This window comes from Sus scrofa, chromosome Y (assembly GCF_054392235.1).
Source record: "Sus scrofa isolate SSC_HxYL_T2T_F1_AM1 chromosome Y, Sscrofa_HxYL_maternal_Yorkshire_Landrace_v2.0, whole genome shotgun sequence".
Classification (NCBI taxonomy): Eukaryota; Metazoa; Chordata; class Mammalia; order Artiodactyla; family Suidae; genus Sus; species Sus scrofa.
The window spans coordinates 3,372,036-3,392,098 of NC_139402.1; the positions used below are offsets into that span (position 1 = coordinate 3,372,036).

The 20,063-nt window shown below is 47.7% G+C and overlaps 1 protein-coding gene across 43 annotated transcripts in view; it reads right to left on the reverse strand.

The window, feature by feature from the left end:
- The window catches only part of LOC102159510 (polyprenol dehydrogenase), a 335,615-nt gene that overhangs the window by 140,195 nt on the left and 175,357 nt on the right, over positions 1-20,063 (reverse strand). For 40 of the 43 annotated variants that reach the window (XR_014836156.1, XR_014836166.1, XR_014836179.1 and 37 more), the window contains one exon: positions 15,198-17,349. The gene's annotated coding sequence lies outside the window, so the exon portion shown is untranslated. Of the gene's footprint in view, positions 1-9,884; positions 17,350-20,063 lie in introns of those variants that run through there. The other 3 variants (XM_085009051.1, XM_085009049.1, XM_085009046.1) reach the window with 2 other exon arrangements.

Genomic DNA, 20,063 nt, shown 5'->3' on the forward strand with positions numbered 1-20,063 from the left:
CTGCCCGTTCTTGCTCGGCACCTGCAATAAACCCTGCCCTCTCCTCCCGGGGTCAGCAGACAGGCTTTGCTGCGTGCAGGTGAGGGGATCCGGGCTTCGTGCAGTCCCAATGTGTCTGAGCAGCTCATGTCCCAACTGGTTACAGAAAAGAAGTAACAGGCTACACACAAGTGACACGGTGACAGCACAGCCATGCCGGGGACAACCGTTCTGGGACGCGGCTGAGAGCGGACCAGGCCCCTCTGGGAGACGCAGAGTCTGCGCCGTGGGTGGTACAGTCCTTTGCCTGCCCCTTTCCATCTCGTTCCAGAACGTTTGCATTCCTTCAAAAGGAGACCCCGTTCCCATCAGAGGTCACTCCAAGCCCCCTCCCCCAGCCCCCGGCAACCACCTGCCCACTTTCTCTCTCTGTGCCTGGTTTCTCTCCCCGAGCATCGAGTTGACTTAGAATCGGTATAAAAGGGGAGGAGAGAGAAATTAGGAGTTTGGGAGGGACAGATACACACGATTATAAACAAAATAGATACGCCACAAGGACCCACTGCAGAGCACACGGAACTGTATTCAATACTTTGTAATAAGCTACAAGGAAAAGACTCTGAAAAAGAATACATATGCATAGGGACCACGGAAGCACTGTGCTGGGCACCTGAAATGAATACAACATGATAAATCCACTCTACTTCAATAAGTAAAAAACACTCCCAGACTCTCCCAAAGGAATCTATATTTAAAAAATAATCACTGAAAAAATAATCATTATAAGCCTCTACAGTATATGAAGCGATTCAAACTGCAGCCACCACGTGATGTCACAACCCCTGTATCCGAATGGCTAAACTGAAAATACTGACGGAGTTCCCGTCGTGTCACAGCGGTAACCCACCCACCTAGTATCCCTGAGGCCATGGGTTCAATCCCGGGCCTCGCTCAGTGGGTTCAGGATCCTGTGTTGCCATGAGCCGTGCTGTAGGTCGCAGACGTGGCTCAGATCTGGCATTGCTGTGGCTGTGGCTGTGGCTGTGGCTGGCAGCTGCAGCTCCGATTGGACCCTTAGCCTGGGAACCTCCATATGCCACAGGTGCGACTTAAAAAAGCAAAAAACAAAAAGATGGAAAGAAAAGACAAGACGGCTAATAGCAAGTGCTGGGGAGGACTGGAGCAGCGGGACTCCCACGTGTGGCGGGCGGGGAGGCAAAACGGCACCACCTCTCTGGAAAAACCGTTTGGCCATTTCTTACAAGGTTCAACATACTCTCAGCATAATGACCCAGCAATCCCACGCCTAGATGTTTATCCAAGAGAAATAAAAGCGTGTGTCCACATAAAAACCTGTATGGGACCGTCAATAGCATCATTCTGCATAAACCACCCCAAAATGGAAACCACTTGGCTTTCCATCAGTGGAGAAGGGATTACCTACCGGGGAGCACACATGCCATGGAATATTACTCAGCGATGAAAAGGAACGGATCACTGTTCCACGCGATGACTCGGCTGAGTCTCAGGTGCATCCTGCTGGGTGCAGGAAGACAGCTACCTGCAAACGGCTCAGTACTGCAGGGTGTAGTGCAGGGTGTACAGAAAAGAAACAGACCCCTGGCTGCCAGGGATGAGGGCTGGAGAGAGGGTCTGACTGGGAAAAAAGTCCAGGAGGAGGGAATTGTCTGCAGTGATGGAAATGTTCTAAGTCCCATCAGGAGGTGGTAATGACGAGAACATATGCACGGGAGTTCCCTTGGTGGGTCAGTGGGTTAAGGACCTGATGTTGTCTCTGTGAGGATGTGGATTGGATCCCTGGCCTCACTCAGTGGGTTAGGGATCCGGCGTTGCTTTGAGCTGTGGTGTAGGTCACCGATGTGGCTCAGATCCACGGTGCTGTGGCTGTGGTGTAGGCTGGCGGTTGCAGCTCTGATTCGACCCCTAGCCCGGGAAGCTTCATACACAGCAGGTGCGGCTGCAAAAAGAAAAAAAAAAAAAAAGAATGTGAGTTAAAATTCACATGACTGTACTCCAAAAATGCTTGATTGTATGTAAAATGTTGAAAAGACCTCTATGTGGAGTTCCCTGGTGGCTCAGTGGGTTAAGGGTCCAGTGTTGTCATGGCAGCACCTCGGGTGGCTGCTGCGGCCCAGGTTCAATCCCTGGTCCGGACCCTTCATGACTGCAGCCAAAAATTTTTTTCCTTCATTTTTTAAATAAAAGAAAGTAAAAGAACTCTATATGTTCAAAAACTTGAAAGTGGAATTACCCTATGATTTGACCATTCCACATCTGGGTCTTTACCCCAGAGGTAAAAGCAGGGATGTGAACAGGTATTTGCACCCTTGTGTTCACAGCAGCACTGTTCACCGTGGCCAAGAGGTGGAAGCAAACCTTACATGTCCTTCGATGGATGGATGGATGGATGAACAGAACGGGATCCATCCACGGAATGGAATACTATGCAAGCATGAAAAAGAACACGGCTACAACGTAGATGGACCTTGGGGACACAGAAATAAAGACGCTCAGAGAAAGAAAGTCACAGACAGATACATGCTGCAGGGTTCCACTCTCAGGAGGTGCCTAGAGGAGTCAGAATCACACAGACAGAAAGGAGACGGCAGGGCGGGAGCTGGGGACTCAGGGTTTCATGGGGACAGCGTCTCCGGTTGGGAAGACGAAATGGCTCCGGAGGTGATGGTGGGGGTGGCTGCACAACAAGGTAACGGTATTAAACACCACTGCACGATGCCCTTTAAAATGGTCAAGATGGGATAGTCTCTACTCCTTTTTTTTTTTTTAACCACAATTAAAAATTTTTAAATCGATTTAAAAGATTTCTGGGTGAAAACTGTGCATTCGAAGAGAGCATGCAACATCACCTAGGAGCTCAGGCAGAAGATACTGTGAGTGCTGTTTACACGGACTTTTCTGTCTGCTCTTGAAAATGCTCGTTTTCAGTGAAATGCAAGCTAAGTCCGTGTGGGGTGCATCAGGGAACAGGAGCAAAGGCTCTGCCTGCCGGGGTGCCGTGAACCCGGAAAGCTGCAGGCCCAGGAAACACTCACCATCTCTGGCTGGCTGGCCGTCTCTGTCTGTCTGTCTCTCTGTCTGTCTCTGTTTCTCTCTATACCCATCTCTCTGTCTTTCTATACATCTCTCTCTGACTCTGACTCTGTCTCCCTGTCTCTTTCTGTCTCTGTCTCTCTGTCTGTCTGTCTCTCTTTCTCTGTGTATGTGTCTGTCTGTCTGTCTCCCTATCTCTTTCTGTCTGTCTCTGTCTCTCTTTCTATCCATCTCTCTGTATCTGTCTACCTGTCTCCCTCTTTTTGTCTCTGTCTGTCCGTCTCTGTCTCCCACTATCCATCTCTCTTTCTACCCTTCTCTCTCTGACTGTCTCTATCTCCCTGTCTCTTTCTGTCTCTGTCTCTCTGTCTGTCTGTCTCTGCCTCTCTCTCACTACCCGTCTCTCTTTCTCTGTGTGTCTCTGTCTCTCTTTCTATCCATCTCTCTGTCTGTCTCTCTCTTTTTGTCTCTGTCTGTCTCCCACTACCCATCTTTCTGTCTGTCTCTCTTTCTCTGTCTCTCTATGTCTCTGTCTGTCTCCCTGTCTCTCTCCCACCCCCACGGGTCCAGAGCTGAACTGAACGTGGCACTGAGAAACCACGATTGCAGAAAGGCCAAGTATGTCCCTGTCCCTCACTTGGTGCAGCAGGATCCCTGCCTTGATCCGTGAAACCCCTCGCCGCCGTCCAGAGGCTGGGCACAGCAGCAGTTCTGTCCAGATGTGGAGGCTGTGTCTCCAGGAGGGGCGCCTGGTCCAGGCGTACATACAGGCTGTGGCGGGGGCGGGGTGTGGGGTGTGTGCCCACCAGCTTCTCCCAGCATCCCAGACCCTCGAGCGCTCAGAGAGGGTGATCCCAGGACACCTTCCCTCGGAAAAGTACACAGCAGTGCTCCCGGGCTGGGGCTGCAACTCAGGGGCTTTTTTTGTTTTGGTTGGTTTTGTTAATTTGGTCTGGAACAGACAGAAAACTCACTTGGGATTTTGATGTGCATTCGAGCTCTGCAACCGTAAAATTGAGTTGCGTACAGCTTGAGATGCTTCAGTCTTTGTTGTGCCCCAAGGGGTTCCTGAAGAGAGCAGGCTCGACTCCCAGGGGACATTTGGTGATGTCTGGGGACATTCTGGGGTGTCACCACCCTGGCACATGGTGGATGGAGACAGGGGACCCAGCTCAACCCCCCACAGAGCACAAGAGGCACCCAGCGGAGTTCTCCGGACCCAGTGTCCGCAGTGAGAGGCTGAGAAACCCGGACCTGACCCGAGACACTCCGTCTGTCTCCGTGTCTGTGTATACAGCCAGCATCTATCTACTGTCCATCAGTCCCTCAATGCCTCCTCCTGCCTTCCTTCCCTTCTTTCTTTCTCTTTCTTTCTCCTTCTTTTCTTTTTCTTTCTTCTTTTCTTCCTCCCTCCCTTCTTTCTATTATCTATCATCTACTGAGTATGTATTTAGCATCTATTTATCATCTATTGTCTACTGACTCATCAGTCCATGTAATTATATCACCACCTATTGATCTATGTAACTAATAACTATCTCTATGTCTGTCTGTCTCTCATCTATGTATCTGTATCTATGTATCTATCTTTCACCTATGTGTCAATCCATCAATCTATGTAAATATGTAACTATGTATGTATCTACCATCTATGTATCTGCATCTATGTATCTATCACCTATTTGTCCACCCATCAATCTATGTAACCACATAACTCTGTGTGTGTGTGTGTGTGTGTCTATCTGTCATCTGTCATCTCAGCATCTGCCTCTATCTATGGCCGTGGTTTGCAACCAAAGACCATTTTACTTCCCTAGAAACACCTGCTGTTGCCTAGGGACATTTTTATTGTCACAATTTGGGGGCTCCTGACCTCTGGGGGGTGGAGACCAGGGACCCTGCTCAACCCCCCACAGAGCACAGGACACTCCCCCCGTCAGAGTCCTCCAGCCCCCAGTATCCATCCCGTGCAGGTGGAGAATACCGGGGGAAGCCGCTAAGACCATCCCATCCCATATAATTTCTGCATATTATATATAATGTTTTTTTCACGAATCGAAATGTGAGAAACCCAAGGGCTAGGCGTCAGGCTACTTGGTCCTGCTTCCTGGCTGTGTCCTGACTTCCCTCTGGCGATTTACAAACTGCAGAGACACGTCCATTCTCTGGTTTGACATCCTGAGGCTCCATCCCTCTTTTCCAAGCAGAGAGGTGCCACCTGCCCTGCCAGGCGATGCTCTCGGTCCTTTTCCTCAGGTAAGAATTTTGCATCCATAGTTCAACCAGGTGCCCCTGTCCCTAACATGCAAAGCACGTCCTGAAAGAAAATCCTGTGCTTTGCGGCAGCTTCTTGAACTCCCTGCATCTCAAGGACTGGTTTCTAATTCAGTCCAGACTCGGCAGAGGTACAGGACCATTCAGGCCGTGCCTCTAGGTCCCTGCGGTCCTAGGAAATTGATGGTCACATTTCACTCTGCTTTGGGAGTTATCGAAACTTCCATGGAGCTCCGACTGTAGCTCAGTGGTAACAATCCCAACTAGCATCCATGAGGACACGGGTTCGATCCCTGGCCTCGCTCAGTGGGTTAAGGATGTGGCACTGCCGTGAGCTTCGGTGTAGGTCACAGATGCGGCTCAGATCTGGCGTGGCTGTGGCTGTGGTGCAGATCGGTGGCTACAGCTCCTACTTGAACCCTAGCCTGGGAACCTCCATATGCCAAGGGGGCACCCGCAAACACACACACACACACACAAACCTTCCAGGAAAGAATTTCAAAGACGGGCAGACTATGACGGAACCCAAAGGGGTCCGTTCCTTTCCGTTCTGAAAGTGGCTGGAACTCTTCCTCTTTTTCCCTCCTTCCTGCCCTTTAGAGACAGGAAGGCAGTTTTCCAGGGAAGCAGGGCTTCTGCCACAAGGGAGCACTGCAGCCTGCTTGCCTTTGCTGATGATGCCTGAGGTCACAACAATAAAATAAAAAGGGAGGCTGCCGACAGCCAGTGACATTCAGTGACAGCCAGGGCCATGGGGATCTATGGCCCCAGTGCCTGGGAGGCTGGTCCAGTGCTTGGGGAAGGAGGACCTGCTTCCAGAGGTTATCTGTTCTCAACATGAAAGCATGAACTGCTGCATCCTTGCAAAGCAGGCGACAGATGACCTTGGAGATGGATGGTGGCTGTGTTTTGCATCCTGGAGCCTTGACGGTACTCGAAAGTGAAGGCTTGGACCCAGTAGCTCAGGGCTTCCTGGCCAAGACGTGCCTCCACACAGCGTTTCTCAAAAGCATCAGGTGTCCAAATGTCACACGCAGAAATATGACATGTGCGTGCTGTCGGACGGGGACCTGAGAGCCCAAGGCGGGGGTGGGGACCTCATTTGCAAGTTGCAGAGACAGTTAAATGAGATGATATTGGAAATGTCTTGACACCAAGTAACAGCTGCGCGAGTGGAAGCCACATCCCCTGTCTTACTTCCTGACGTTGTTTATTTTATCTTTTATTACTCAATGAATTTATTACACTTATAGTTGTACAATGATCATCACAATCCAATTTTACAGCATGTCCATCCCACAATCCCAGTGCATCCCCCCACCCCCAACCTGTCTCCTTTGGAAACCATAAGTTTTTCAATGTCTGTGAGTCAGCATCTGTTCTGCAAAGACGTTCACTGTGTCCTTTTTTCAGATTCCGCATGTCAGTGAAAGCATTGGATGCTGGTGTCTCATTGTCTGGCTGACTTCACTTAGCATGAAATTTCTAGGTCCATCCATGTTGCTAAAAATGCTGGTATTTCGTTCTTTTTGATGGCTGAGTAATATTCCATTGTGTATATGGACCACATCTTCTGGATCCACTCCTCTGTCGATGGACATTGAGGTTGTTTCCATGTCTTGGCTATTGAATATAGTGCTGCAATGAACATCAGAGTATATGTGTCTTTGCGAGTCATGGTTTTCTCTAGATAGATGGCCAGGCATGGGATTGCTGGATCAAATGGTAATTCTATTTCTAGTTTTCTGAGGAATCTCCATATTGTTTTCCACAGTGGTTGCACCAATTTACATTCCCACCAACAGCATAATAGGGTTCCCTTTCTCCACACCATCTCCAGCACTTATTGTTTGTAGACTTTTGGATGATGGCCATTCTGGCTGGTGTGTGGTACCTCATAGTGGTTTTGATTTGCATTTCTCTAATCATGAGTGACATTAAGCATCTTTTCATGTGTTTCTTGGCCATCTGCATGTCTTCTTTGGAGAACTGTCTGTTTAGATCTTCTGCCCATTTTTTGATGGGGTTGTTTGTCTTTTTGGTATTGAGCTGCAGAAGGTGTTTATAAATTTTGGAGATGAATCCCTTGTCAGTCATTTCCTTTGCAAAGATTTTCTCCCATTCTGTGGGTTGTCTTTTTGTGTTGTTTAGGGTTCCCTTTGCTGTGCAGAAACTTTTAAGTTTAATTAGGTTCCATTTGTTCATTTCTCTTTTCACTGTCACTGCCCTAAGATATGGATCTGAGAAGATGTTGCTGTTGTTTATGTCGGAGGGTGTTTGGCCTATGTTTTCCGCTAAGAGTTTTATAGTGTCTGGTCTTATACCTACGTCTTTAATCCATTTGGAATTTATTTTTGTGTATGGGGTTAGGGAGTGTTCTAATTTCTTTCTTTTGCATGTGGCTGTCCAGTTTTCCCAGCACCACTTATTGAACAGGCTGTCTTTTTTCCATTGTATATTCTTGCCTCCTTTGTCATTGATTAGTTGGCTGTAGATGCGTGGGTTTAATTCTGGGCTTTCTATCCTGTTCCACTGATCTATATTTCTGTCTTTGTGCCAGTACCATATGGTTTTGATGATTGTTGCTTTGTAGTATAGTCTGAAGTCCAGGAGCCTGATTCCTCCAGGCTCATTTTTCTTCTTCAGGATATCTTTGGCTATTCTGGGTCTTTTGCGCTTCCAAACAAACTTTAAAATATTTTGTTCCAAGTTCTGTGGAAAATGTCCTTGGTAATTTGATAGGGATTGCACTGGATCTGTACATTGCCTTAGGTAGTATAGTCATTTGGATAATATGGACTCTTCCAATACAAAAGCATGGTATATCTTTCCACATATTTGTGTCATCTTTGATCTCTTTCATCAGAGTCTTATAGTTTTCAGAGTACAGGTCTTTTGTCTCTTTGGGTAGGTTTACTCCTAGGAATTTTATTTTTTGGATGCGATGGTAAACAGGATTGCTTCCCTAATTTCTCTTTCTCCTCTTTCATTGTTAGTATATAGAAATGCCTTCGATTTCTGTGTATTAATTTTGTATCCTGCGACTTTACCAAATTCGTAGATGAGCTCTAACAGTTTTCTGGTAGAGCCTTTAGGATTCTCTAAGTATAGTGTCATGTCATCTGCAAATAGCAATAGTTTTACTTCTTCTTTTCCAATTTGGATTCTTTTTATCTCTTTTACTTCTCTGATTGCCATGGCTAGGACTTCCAGAACTATGTTGAAGAGTAGTGCTGAGAGCGGACATCCTTGTCTTGTTCCTGATCTCAGCAGGAATTCTTTCAGCTTTTCACCATTGAGAATGATGTTCGCTGGGGGTTTGTCATATATGGCCTTTATGATGTTGAGGTAGGTTCCCTCTATGCCCACTTTCTGAAGGGTTTTTATCAGAAATGGGTGTTAGATTTTGTCAAATGCTTTTTCTGCATCTATTAAGAGGACCATATGATTTTTATTCTTCAGTTTGTTAATGTGGTGTATCCCACTGACGGATTTGCGGATATTGAAGAATGCTTGCATCCCTGGGATAAATCCCACTTGATCATGATGTACAATCCTTTTAATGTATTGTTGGATGCGGTTTGGTAGTATTTTGTTGAGGATTTTTGCATCAATGTTCATCAGTGAAATTGGCCTGTAGTTTTCTTTTGTTGTGGTGTCCTTGTCTGGTTTTGGTACCAGGGTGACGGTGGCCTCATAGAGTGAGTTTGGGAGTATCCCTTCCTCTGCAGTTTTTTGAAATAGTTTCAGGAGAGGTGTTAGCTCTTCTCTAAATGTTTGATGTAATTCGCCTGTGAAGCCATCTGGTCCTGGACTTTTGTTTGTTGGAAGTTTTTTAATCACAGTTTCAATTTCAGTACTTGTGATGGGTCTGTTCATCTTTTCTATTTCATCTTGGTTTAGTCTTGGAAGAGTGTACTTTTGTAAGAATTTGCCCATATCTTCTAGGTGTTCCATTTTATTGGCATATGGTTGCATATAGTAGTCTCTTACGGTCCTTTGTATTTCTGTGGTGTCCGTTGTTACTTCTTTTTCATTTCTAATTTTATTGACTTGAGTCCTCTCTCTTTTTTTCTTGATAAGTCTGGCTAAGGGTTTATCAAATTTCAAAGAACCAGCTTTTTGGTTTTTTGATCTTTTCTTTTTTTTTTTTTTTTTTTTGGTTGTTTTTTGTTTGTTTGTTTTTGTCTTTTCTGTGACATATGGAGTTTCCCAGGCTAGGAGTTGAAATCAGAGCTGGAGCCACTGGCCTACGCCAGGGCCACAGCAATGTGGGATCCGAGCTCCGTCTGAGACCTACACCACAGCTCATGGCAACACTGGATCCTTAACCCTCTGAGCAAGGCCAGGGATTGAACCCTCAACCTCTTGGTTCCTAGTCAGATGCATTAACCATTGAGCCATGACAGGAACTTCATCTTTTCTATGGTTTTCTTTGTTTCTATTTCATTGATTTCTGCTCTCATCTTTACGATTTCTTTCCTTCTACTACTTTTAGGTCTTGTCTGTTCTTCTCTCTCGAGCTGCTTTAGATGTAAAGTTAGCTTGTTTCTTTTAGCTTTTTCTTGTTTTCTGAGGTGGGCTTGTATTGCTATAAACATTCCTCTTAGAACGGCTTTTGCTGCATCCCATAGATTTTGGAGTGTTGTATCTTTGTGGTCATTTACTTCTAGGTCTTTTTTAATTTCCTCTTTGATTTCTTCAGTGACCCATTGGTTGTTGAGTAGCATGTTGTTTCGTCTCCATGTGTTTGTGTCTTTTGCAGTTTTATTCTTGTTGTTGATGCCCAGTTGTATAGCGTTGTGGTCAGAAAAGATGCTTGATATGATTTCAATTTTCTTAAAATTACCCAAGTTGGATTTGTAGCCCAGGACATGATCCATCTTAGAGAATGTTCCATGTGCACTTGGGCAGAATGTGTATTCTGCTGCTTTGGGATGGAGTGTCCTATAAATATCTATTTAGTCCATCTGGTCTAATGCTTCATTCAGGGCCTGTGTTTCCTTATGGATTTTCTGTCTGGATGATCTGTCCATTGCTGTAAGTGGGGTGTTAAAGTCCCCCACGATGATTGTGGTATTGTCGATTTGTCCTTTTAAGGTTGTTAGCAGTTGCCTTATATATGGTGGTGAACCTGTGTTGGGTGTGTAGATATTTAAAATTGTTTTATCTTCTTCTTGGATTGATCCTTTGATCATTATGTAGTAACCTTCCTTGTCCCTTAAAATATTCTTCATTTTAAAGTCTATTTTGTCTGATATGAGTATTGTGACTCCAGCTTTCTTTTGATTCCCATTTGCATGGAATATTTTCTTCCATCCTCTCACTTTCAATTCTTCATATTGTTTAGAATAATTACTTTTCATTGGGCTGAACCAGGACACAAATGGACCTGAGGGCTGGCCCATCTCTAAGACAAGATGTAATACCCAACAGCCCACTGTGTGTGTGGGGGGGTGTTCTGCCCCCGCATCAAGCACTGGGCTTAGGTGGACGGGAGCTAGGGGGTCACCCCCATTCCTGGAAATGGAGGGTGACGTCTGACGTCCATCGGAACCCACAGCATCACACTATGTCAACGCTAGCATCACTGCCATCAACGTCCCTGGAAAATCACTCTTGCCCACTGGAAACCACAGCTCAGTAACCCTCACCCCCACCCTGGAGGGGTTCCTTCCACAAGCGAGCTGGGTGTCATGGAAAGACACAAAGGAGGGTTGGCCAAGACTGGGGCTGTTTCATTAGTCAGTTGGATCCCCTTCAAAGCAACGTGAAGGTCAATGCCTGGGAGGAGGGGCAGAGAAGAAAGCAGAGCCCAGCTAGGAGCCACTCTGCATCTGCTCTATAACCAACAGTTTATTTTATGGAGGGAAGACTCCCAGGATGTGAGACGAATCATTTCAAGTGGACCCTTCATTTCAGGGGCCCTGAGCACACTCAGCAGGCTGTGCAACCACCACCTCCATCTGGTCCCAGAACACTCTTGTCCCCCTAAAAGGAGTCCCCGTCCCCATCTGCAGTCACTCCTCCCAGCCCCTGGCAAACACGAATCCACTTTCTGTCTCTTTAGATTTAACCCTTCTGGATATTTTGCAGAAATGGAATCAGGTAAGGTGTAGCCTTTTGTGTCTGGCTCCTTTCACTTAGGGGCTTTTCAAGGTAGGTCCACAATGTAACCTACATGAAGACACCATTCCTTTTTCATGCCCAAATAATATTCCACTGTAGGGATGCAGATTAATACTTTTTTTTTTTTTTGGTCTTTTTAGGGCCACATCTGTGGCATATGGAAGTTCCAAGGCTAGGTGGAATCGGAGCTGTGGCTGCTGTCTACACCACAGCCACAGCAACGTGGGATCCAAGCCGAATTTGTGATCTACACCCCAGCTCACAACAATGCTGAATCTTCAACCCACTGAGCAAGGCCAGGGATCAAACCTACATCCTCATGGATACTAGTTGGGTTCATTACCACTGAGCCACAACAGGAACTCCCAACACATTTTTTTTAAGGGCCACACCCACAGCATCTGGAGGTTCCCAGCCTAGGGGTCTAATTGGAGCTACAGATGCCAGACTACACCACATCCACAGCAATGCCAGATCATTAACCCATTGAGCAAGGCTGGGGGTGGAACCCGCAACCTCATGGTTCCTAGTCGGATTCATTTCCACTGCACCATGACAGGAATTCCCCAACACATTTATAATAAAAGGAAGTCAGAGATACTACCACCTGCAGACAAATGTCCTAAGAGCCGTGTAATGTCCCCATAATGCAAACGACCAAAAAGCCACACCCATTTGAATATGACAATGCTGGGATCACCATCCACCCCTGAAGGGGGTGAAGCAGTAAAGCACTCCCCCCACATGCTGGATCCAAGAAGGGGCCTTCTGCAATCAGAGGCAGCCCCAGGCCTGGTGAGCTGGTAACTCAAATGCCACAAGCTGCCATCCGCCATATGCTTTCCGCACGTGGCAAGCAATCAAGCCTGGGATAATTGTCTACGAATGCCATGGTCACCTGCCTGGAAATGCAACCTCTTGCAACAACGTGTAAATAAAGTTGAGTGCTAGGCTGGGGTCACTTATCAACAGAATTTCCCCATATGTGGACAGCTGGCCAGACATTGCAAAGACATGTGCAGGACTTTGGGGAAACCTTCGCCCTGGGCACCTTGTCCTGTGCCTCATAACAAATCTAACCTGTGCACCAGCGCCAGTGTGAGGTCCACCCAGGGTGCCTCACTCCACCTTTTCCTGAACCCCGTAGAGAAACACCACCATTTCAAAACTTGAGGGTGTCGGGAAAGAAAAGCCAGATCACTAGGTCCACGTGAGCCGGGCCATACCCAATGGTAACATGAGGCACAGCAAAGATTTCTGCAGCCTTAAAACCCTTCTAGATGCATCCGTTCCTCCAAGTCTTATAACCATAAAAAGACCCCTTGAACAGAAAAGGATACTCGGGATCCTGGAGGGTTAACCACTTGCCCCAAATGACACGGTTGGCAAGAGACATTTCACACTGTATCTGCAAATCAAACCATCACATCATCCACCTTAAAGAGATGCAACTTCTACCGGTCAGTGAGACTTCCATAAAGCCAGAAAAAAATAAAGTGAATATTCTTCCCCCAAAGGTATGTTTCTCTAAGTTCCCGTGCTATCTTTTTTTTTTTTTTTACCCAGGATGTCTTGAATGACAGCATTTCACCATATCTGCACATCTGGCAGCAAGGTAGACCAGAAGTTCCATCGGGGCTCTGAAGGATAGGACAAGGTTCTCAATGAATTAGAACAGATGGACTTTTTAACACATCACTGGACCCATGATGATAAAGTGATTATTACTATTATTATTTTTTGCTATTTAGGGCCACATCTGCAGCATATGGAAGTTCCCAGGCGAGGGGCGGAAACGGAGCTACAGCTGCCAGCCTGCACCACAGCCACAGAAACGTGGGATATGAGCCATGTCTTTGACCTACACCACAGCTCACGGCAACGCCGGATCCTTAACCCACTGAGCGAGGCCAGGGATCAAACCCGCATCCTCATGGACACAAGTCAGGTTTGTTATGGCAGAGCCCCAAAAGGAACTCCCGAGATAATTCTTTTTAATGGTATATACTTGGTAATTTCAAAATATGCATTCAGTAGCCCGTGGAGTGAAGATGAACCATGAAAGTTAGGACTGAACCACAGGCTCTTTGAAATGCAGCCCAAGTGATGGAGAGAAATGGGGATTCTCAGACCAGAAGTATGAAACATAAAAAAATAAAGGGCATGTATTAAATCAGGAAGTTAGACACGACATGCCAGAATGAAGGCAAAAAGGGAAGAAAGAGATGCAATCAATCTCGCCAGAAGTTGTAAGTTAGCAATAAACGCAAAGACGGGTAAAAGCTGATTTGTGAACCTCAGAAGATACTTCACCGCCAAGGGACCCAAAGATCAGAGCCTTCCCAAACTTTACCATGTACAGCTGTCCCCCTCTGCATAGGTGGAAACCCAGGACGTCCTTATGTTTGGGACTGTGCTTGTGCTTTTATGGCCATCAGTACACAAGGTTCAGATTTAGACTCAACCCCTAGGATCCTGGTACCCAGACAACAGAAAATCCAAGTCCACCTCATTTCTCTGCTTAAGCGACACAGTCAATGACTCCAGAGCTTGGACGGAAAACGGTGTCTGGCATGGATTTACCCCTGAGCATCCCTCACACAGAGAGCACAGCAAACCCTGGTGCACAGAGGACACGTTTGAGGATCACCATTTGACGGAAGAGGAATCGAAAGACAGAGCTTGAAAAGCTTCACCACAGCACCCACGGAGATCTGACACCTCCCCAGGACCAGCCCATGAGGGACATGGGCATGGCGCCACCTCCCTGACCCCTGGGTCCCCTGAGAAGCTTCCTCAGTCAACCTCCCAACCTGTCCTGCCTTGGCAGGAACCCCGTGCACTTATCTGGTTGTATTTCCTAATAGCCAAGATAGAGGGGTTTATGATACAGACACTCTCCAAATCCAGATGGCGTAGAGACAGAGGAAGCATAAACTGGGTGGTCTCCAACACAGACGAACTTTTGAAGGGCTCACTCTTTCCCATTAAAAGTGCCTCTATCACACACGGTATATCTCCTGCCTCTAGGTATTAAGACTTGATATCTTTGGGGTACTCATTAATCACCCCACCTTAGGCAGCAAGATAATCTAGAATAAAATCTCTGTGTTCCTCCACTTTGAGTTAAATCCAGGGTTTGCTCAGAGCCTGGCTGGGTAGTAATACTCAACACATCACTGCCGAATGAATGCATGGTTGGATGGATGGATGGATGGATGGATGATGATGGATGGATGGATGGTTGGATAGATACAGGGATGGAGGGATGGATGGAGGGATGGATGGATGCAGGGACGGAGGGAGGGATGGATGAAGGGATGAAGGGATGGATGGATGGATGGATGGATGGATGGATGGATGGATGGAGGAATGAATGGATGGAGGGAGGGATGGATGGATGAAGGGATGAAGGGATGGATGGATGGATGGATGGATGGATGGATGGAGGAATGAATGGATGGAGGGAGGGATGGATGCAGGGATGGAGGGATAGATGAAGGAGGTGGTCCCACCCATTGTTGAACAAAACTCACTGATGCTACATGGAGGGGACAAATGAGCAGCTTTCCTGAGAAACAGAGGCATCATGGGTCCAAATACTGAATCAAACCTTGCCCAGGGATGGAAGGTCATCCAACCCAATGTGTGTGCACACAGCCCCCTCACGGGCTCCCCTAATGGCAGCGACAGGTTCAAGCCCAGGCTCCCCAGTGCCCACCACGCCACAGATTCAGTCTTACCTAGTGGTCCACGGGATCTCGCCAGCTGCTGGAAAAGTGTCTCCAAGGTCTCAGGAATCCTCTGGTCAGGTGTCAAAGGGAACATGATAACTTCTCCAGAACCATGTTCTCTCTCTCCCATGGTGGACAAATGACATAAGGGCATCATACAATTAGGAAGGGCAACCTGAGTCTGGTCCTACAAGCTCCAAATTGCCCTGAGAGCCCATCTTCACCTGGGGATTGTGACATCTCTCAGGAGCTGGCAACCTTGTTCTTTCTATGATGGAGGATGTCAGAAGTCACCCTGCCACCCCATCCCGAGTCCCTACTTAGGAAGTGCCTTTCTGATGATGATAACAGTAGCTGACACTTGTAGATAATGTCCTCAAGCCATACAGGTCTCGGATGACGTGTGAACGCTCAAAGGTGGGGTCTTCCTAGAAGTTAAGGCTCTGCTTCTTTGTACAGAGTCCTGGCTCTTCAGAAATAGTAGATAAGGCACATGTCCATCTTGATTTTAACGTTGGAAGGAACTCCTCTTCCAAAACACATCAGTCAGAGCTGTAGGCTCAGCAGAACATCTGAGAAGTGCTGCGAGGACGAGGAGCCAGAGCTGGAAGCTGCAATCTGCATGTGCCTGGCTCGGGGCTTCTCAAGCATGCCTGAACAAGAGGGTGGCTTGAAGAGGTCTATGAAATGCTAATGCCCAGAAGAAGGCACTTGGGAATTCTGTTGACAGCGGGGCTGACCGTCACTTGTTTTTAGGGATCCTCCAGTGTGTTGCCAAAGCCCACTAGGCTAACGGGACCAAGGGTCCACCATCCATGACAGGCTTGGGCACATTGATGGCTCAGTGGGGGTGCATGGTGAGTTTTGGGGGGGCTCCTTATTGGCTGCAGATGGGCTCCTCTTTCTTGAGGTTGGAAGGGATGTGAGCGGAGGTTACGGCACCGGCAGCTCCAGCACAGAATGAAAACATGGGTCCTGGTTAACACTTCATTTAAGAATTCCAAGATGGCAGCCATGGACCATTAAGCCACTAGGCATCCCAGTGAGTGCAGGGTCCTGGGTAGCTGCACAGGTCACTCACCCAGGAGGCTGGCCTTGGGTGCGTATAGAAAAGCTGTGACCTCCATGGTCACCAGAGAAGAAACGGACATCTCCTGAGTTTCCAAGGCATCTAGTTCATGGAGCATGTAGATAGACTGAAAACAGCAAGAAGGTATGACCACCTCCTAGTTCCTGTTTCCTGTGGATATGGCTTTACTGGCAAAGAGGGTCTTGGCAGATATATTTACTGGATGACCTTGAGATGAAGAGATCATTCTTGATTATCCAGACGGAAGTGGGGGGTCTAGGAGGAGGTCCTCCTGGATGAGGGTGGCCCTTCATCCAAAGACAGTGTCCCCCTAAGAGACAGAAGAGGAGACACAGACACAGAGGAGAAGCCATGCACATGAAGATGGAGGCAGAGATGGGAGGGAGGCGGCCACCATCCCAGGGCCCCCTGGAGCCCCCAGAAGCTGGAAGAGGCAGGAAGGACCTTCCTCTGGAACCTCTGGAGGGAACATGGCCCTGGGACCCCTTGACCTCCAACGTCTGGTCTCCAGGATGGGGGAGGATGGATGGCTTTGATTTAAGCCCCCAGTTTGTGGTCATTTGTTAACAGCCACCCCAGGACACTCCAAATACATGGGGTCTTCCACCGGGACCTTGTGCTTTGTCTTCACACAGAGATCTGAGCCCGTGGCTGCCAGGACCCATACATCATCTTGTGGGATCACACTGGGATTGTCACCGCTCCCACAGCTGGGATAGAGGAATCTCTGAACTTCCCACTGTCATTTCTCCATAACCTCTGGCTGCTCTTCTCCCTTGTGCTGGCTGTGGACCCAAGACCCTTCTTGTGCCTGCATGGCTCTTCCAGGAAAGGTGTCACGGTGCTTCTTATCCAAGCGGACGTCTTCAGAAGGGCCCCAGCTTGTTCCTCTCGGGCTGCTTGGCTACCAGTCCCATGGACGGGGGTCTCAGCTCTTCCAGCCACATCAGGATGCGAGGGAGGGGGTGAGCACCTCTAACAAACGCCTCAGGGAAACCACCCTGGGTCTTCTGTCCTTTGATGCCAACATCTCCTGGATCCACGACAAGGAGTTCACAGCATCCTGTTCATCTGTAACAAAAACATGGTCTCTGGGATTAGACACACCTGGGTGTCCCGCCTAAGCGCCACCAGAAACTTGACACGCAAGGAGACGGCGAACCTTTCTGAGGATAAATTCCCACCCATGCGACAGGAGTGACAATTCTCCCCCCAGCGCACAGGGGGCCAACCCAGGTCCACAAATTCTGGGCCTTGGACCCGATGTGACCTCCCTCCTTTTAAATACAGTTTTATTATGATACAGCCACACATTGTAGCATATTGTGGCTGCTTTTGCATCAGGTGGAAGAGTTGAGCAGTTGTCGCAGATGGTATAGCCCTAAAATACGAAGATATGTGGTAACTGGCCCTTTACATAAAAAGTTTGTTGACCAAGAATCATATCTACCTGTCTACCTGCCTATTATCAGTCATGAATATTCACCATCTATCTAGCAATTGATCTACCTACCTATGCTATCATCCGTCTGTCTGTCTATCATGTCACTCTATGTATTTATCTAAATTTCCTCTATCTAGTACCTTATCTATCTACCTATCTCTCCACTTATCTATCACTTAGCTGGCTTTCAGCTATGGATAAAGGTATCTATCTATGATTTATCTATCTATCTATCTGCCCATCACCCACCTATTTAACCACTTATCTATCATGTATGTATCTACCTATCATCATTATCTATCTATCTATCTATCTATCTATCTATCTATCTATCTATCTACCTATCATTTCATCATTCTATGTATTTACCTACTTACCCACCTATCCACCTAAACAAGAACATAGAGGTTTTCAATACTCTTCTGGAACAAAGAGATGAATGAATGAGTGAATGAGTAAACAATGTTTGTGAAAGACTCTACAGCTTGGCACACAACCCTCTCGCCATTCCAGGTGACTGGAGGGCCAAGACGGTGAATGGGAAGATGGTGACAAGCAGACACAGTAATGAAATGCACACCTCACGAGACAAGCAAGGGTCACAGAAGTGCTGCTGTACCACGAGCCGCGTGTCTGATGGCGCAGCTCCGAGTGTCTGGGGACAGTGACTGGACAGCAGTGACCTTTGATTCCACGCTGTACCTGGGACACTTATGGGAAACTTCCGTCTCTCCCAGTGTCTCCAGGTGAGTGGCGTTTCCACCACACCAACTCCCACGTGCCCTGAAGACTCATCTCCAGAAGTAAAGATCGGGCAGCGTCCGTGCAGTCACATCCACACAGAAGAAGCAGATATGAAAGGCCAAGAAACAGCTCCAGCATCGTTGTTTAGAGGTAGAGTTGTTTAGAGTTGGGCAGCTGAGCCGAGGAAAACCATGCCTCCAAGGCAGGAGACTGAAAGAGAATCCGTTCCCGGTGTCCTGGAGCATCCCAAGCTTGAGCCGTGATGCTCCTTCATGTCTTATTAGGTGGCCATTAAAGACACACTCCGTTCCAGATGCACAGCTGATCAATAACTGATTGATGGTGCCACTGCATCCATCTTGGAACCAAGAAGCAATTTATAAACGATGTATACCCACATGCATTGTGAACCCTGCCCTGGCAGAGCGGCTGGCTGTGATCACAGTGCATGGAGATACGATACAAGTTTTGGGACCTCTGTGGGATTTTGTCAACCGAGGGAATGGACAGTGAGCCAACCGGGGTCACTGGTCTTGGAATTCGGGATGTAGCCCAGCAGGAAACACGCAGAGTCCTTTCTGTACCATTCCACACGTCTGATCTCTCCATGCTGGAAGGTGAGAACCCAGGAGTCATTCTCAGAGAGAGGATCAAGCCTGCCTTGCCTGACAGCTGGGTGAAGCCAGCTGGGCCCTGATGCCCAGGCCAGAGTCCATTCTGCTGCTGGAGACGTTCAGAAGTATCGGAAACTGTGTGAGTTTCTTGTAACAAATTACTACCAAGGTGCTGGGGTCTTCAGTGAAATCCGTCCTCTCTCAGTTCTGAAGATGCAGGTCCATGCTCCCTCCAAAAGCTCCAGGGGAGGGTCCTTCCAGCCTTTTTTTTTTTCCAACTTCTGGGGGCTCCAGGTGTCCCCAGGCTGGCGGCCACATCCTCCCAGTCTTTGCCTCCGTGGTTCCCTGACCCGGGCGTCTTCTGCCATCACCCCTCCCCCAAGCCGTCCCTGGTAAGCTACCTCGTGATTATACTGCACCAACCTGAAGAAGCCAGGAAGACGTCCTCATCTTAAGACCTTCATTACACCTGCACTGAGCCCTGTCCCAAAGAGGAACACACTCCCAAGAGTCTGGAGGTGGACACCTGCGGGGAGCCAAGAAAATGCAGGGACTCCAAACAAGGACCTTGCCTGATGGCAGAAAAGCCTGAAGGCAGGTTCTTAACCAAGAAAGGGAGCTCACCTGAACGGTACTAGCCGAAGGTGGGTGCTTCTGGTCAGGAAAAAAGCTCACTTGAATGGTGCATGCCAAAGGTGAGCCTCTGGTCAGGAGGAAAGCCTGCCTGCACGGTACAAGCCGAGGGCAGGCCTCGGTACACAGCTCTCACGTTGATGTTGATGGGGAAGAACTGGGGCTTTCCTGGGAAAGCAACTTCCATGTTTACGCTGGAGAACATGGACTGTTTCTCGGGTGACCTAGTCTTTCCTGCTGTTTTATTTGTTATTCCGTTTTCCTCAGTCTTTCCTGATTATTTACTGATTATTCTTATGTCCCTTCTTACTGTCCTGTGGTGATTTGTGACTTAACAAAATTGCCACAAT